Source organism: Oncorhynchus keta, chromosome 23, assembly GCF_023373465.1.
Source record: "Oncorhynchus keta strain PuntledgeMale-10-30-2019 chromosome 23, Oket_V2, whole genome shotgun sequence".
NCBI classification, from domain to species: Eukaryota; Metazoa; Chordata; class Actinopteri; order Salmoniformes; family Salmonidae; genus Oncorhynchus; species Oncorhynchus keta.
Genome location: NC_068443.1, coordinates 41,537,616 through 41,540,647, shown reverse-complemented (window position 1 = coordinate 41,540,647; position 3,032 = coordinate 41,537,616). Strand labels below are relative to the sequence as shown.

The 3,032-nt window shown below is 41.1% G+C and overlaps 1 long non-coding RNA gene across 1 annotated transcript; it reads left to right on the top strand.

Moving 5' to 3' along the window:
* Window positions 1–1,566: 1,566 nt before the first annotated feature.
* Window positions 1,567–2,773, top strand: LOC118401719 (uncharacterized). The gene is made up of 5 exons (XR_004829339.2): window positions 1,567–1,676; window positions 1,815–1,927; window positions 2,109–2,163; window positions 2,364–2,414; window positions 2,547–2,773. It is a non-coding gene; the product is annotated as an uncharacterized LOC118401719 (long non-coding RNA).
* Window positions 2,774–3,032: the final 259 nt, after the last annotated feature.

The window sequence follows — 3,032 nt, the reverse complement described above, 5'->3', positions numbered from 1 at the left end:
AACAGCCTTCGTGCACCTGGTCACCCAAAACGGCCTTCGTGCACCTGGTCACCCAAAACGGCCTTCGTGCACCTGGTCACCCAAAATGGCCTTCATGCACCTGGTCACCTGAAACAGCCTTCATGCACCTGGTCACCCAAAATGGCCTTCATGCACCTGGTCACCTGAAACAGCCTTTGTGCACCTGGTCACCCAGCTGCTTTCCGCTCAGAGACTTGGATTACCAGGTGCTGGTGGAACTTTCAACCAGGGTCTCCACCTTCACGAGTCTGCTTGCGTTTCACATTATTACTTGCCTGCCAGAGTTGTGATTTGTTGTGATATTCGCCTATTGATTTCTCCCTTCGGGCAGGCAAAATGGGAAAGCTGTTTTTACTTTGTGGCTGTGTTATCTAGTGGAATCCGGGGCAAGCGGCCAATGTAGAAATTGTTGCCATTTCATGGTTGCTAAAATTCTACACTGTTCGCTCAATTTCCGTTTCTGTGAGAAAACAAGTACCGAATCGTGTAGGGTATCATTTTACAATATAAATCGCTTTTAAAAATATTTCAATAACAAAAAAATGCAGTTTTTACAGCTGTTTGAACTGGTGGACCAACATCGAAATTAAAAAGCTCAAGTGCGAGTCTCCGCCATGTTATGTATGCACGGTATACAAACTGTTGTAACTGGTTTTCCCGAAACTATTTTAGCTTCATATTGTTTTTACAACTGTCGTGTACTCTTGGTGCGTTCAAAGCAACTTGTAATCTCAGAATCGCTGAGTTAAAATCTGTGTATTTTTTTTGCGTAGAGTTTCCTATTGGTTGATTGTGATACTTTCCAAGTGGGAAACTCAGAGCTCATCTTTCTACAACGAGTTTGTTAGTTGGAAAATGACAAGTGGTCTTCGACGCTGCATTTATTGTGATACTGTTTCCCCTTATGACAATGACTGGGCTTCTCCCCACAGGTCTAAATTATTAACCCTGTCTACTTTTTATCCTTCACTGTGTATGAGTTTATTCTGACCTCTAGATGGTATGATTTCTCATTTTATATTTGTGTTCTCATAGCAACCTAACTTTTTGAGACAAAGCCATGTTTTAGTTGTACAATATTGTACTCGTTTTTAGGTTGAATACAGCTGCATTACTGTGTTCCATTTCACTTTCTGTTTATTCATGAAAAAAAAGAACATTGTTTGAAATGACCCAGGTGGTGCTAGTGGGTTTGAGACCATCCTGGTCATTTATGAACATTTGAACATCTTGGCCATGTTCTGTTATAATCTCCACCCGGCACAGTCAGAAGAGGACTGGCCACCCCTCATAGCCTGGTTCCTCTCTAGGTTTCCTCCTAGGTTTTGGCCTTTCTAGGGAGTTTTTCCTCGCCACCGTGCTTCTACACCTGCATTGCTTGCTGTTTGGGGTTTTAGGCTGGGTTTCTGTACAGCACTTTGAGATATCAGCTGATGTAAGAAGGGCTTTATAAATACATTTGATTTGATTTAGAAGTAGACCAACAAAGAGGGCAAAGTGCACACCTGACTCACAGCTCTTTGTTATTCATTGTTGCAGCGATACTGAGAGTTGGTGGCAGTTGTGGCAGCATTGGAAGAATTTGCAATAAAGAGAACAATCACAGAACCTGTTCGTCACAACCTTTCAACGAACCGTTAATGTGCTTGCACAAGGTAAGATAGTCAAATTTGTTTAGAGAATATAATTCTTTTGTCGAAATTCCCCTTGAAGTGAGTTTTTTTTTTTTTTTTTTTTTTGCTGCCAATGCATGCACTGCATATCTCTGTGGAACAATGTGCATTCCTTCTCAGCACAGGGTGTAGTGCTACCGCCAAGATTTGATGTGCTTTAGATGCTTCGACAAGTTCTCACCCTGTCATTATGTGCTGTGTAGTTCCTGGCAAACAACTCTTACCAGAAACGGGTAAGGAAGTTTCAGACAAATACATGTTCCACCTTTCTTAACACGGTTCACTTAAACCAATGTTTCAGTCATGAATGTCTCATCTGACAAAACAGGAACCCCAACACTGGATTAAATGAACCTTAATATATTGTGAAGGAGCTCCACTATGCAAAATATTCTTTTTTTTTCTATTCGTTAGGATCTGGACAGCATTCCACAGTCCAACAATTATTTTCTGAAACAATCATAAGAAGGTAAACAGGTTATAGGCAAGGCAAGATACAGATGATCAACCGTGACATCTATTCTCCACAGGAATGTACTGTGATCAAACCAGTCTTTTCAATGCCAGCAGTCTGTAGTATGAAATGTCCTTTGAAATTATTTTGGCTTCACTTTCACACTCAAACCAGCAACAGTCATTGTAATGTCCATACTGTGTTCTATCCAACAGAGGAAGAAAAGCCTCAAGCATAAAGTACTTAAGTTGTTGGCACAAATAAAGGTAAGGTGAATGAAATACATAGTATGTCTACTGCGTAGACAAAGCAGACATGCCACAGCAGTATCACAATGATGTGGGGTAGACAGCAGCGGAATCCTTTCAGCACTCAATTCATTGTCCCTCTTTCCAAAGGGAAAGTTACAAAGAGAAAGAAGATTGCACCTTTGATGAGTCTAAAGTCTAAATGTACAGTGCCTTGCGAAAGCACGCCCAATTTTTCAGTTTTTGATTTGTTAAAAAAGTTTGAAATATCCAATAAATGTCGTTCCACTTCATGATTGTGTCCCACTTGTTGTTGATTCTTCACAAAAAACATACAGTTTTATATCTTTATGTTTGAAGCCTGAAATGTGGCAAAAGGTCGCAAAGTTCAAGGGGGCCGAATACTTTCGCAAGGCACTGTATCATCAGAGAGCTTGCTGCTGAACTGAGCAAGGTCGTTCAGGTACGTCCCTCTGTATACAGAAAATAAGGTATGTGATCATATGTTCTCTTACATGGCCATGAGTCATAATCAGTTGGTCCTGTACCAGTCCTCACAGATCAGCAACACCTCCCTTCTGACCAGAGTGAATGAGGATGGATCTTGTCAAGAGGAGCGTCAAGACTTTATACTGC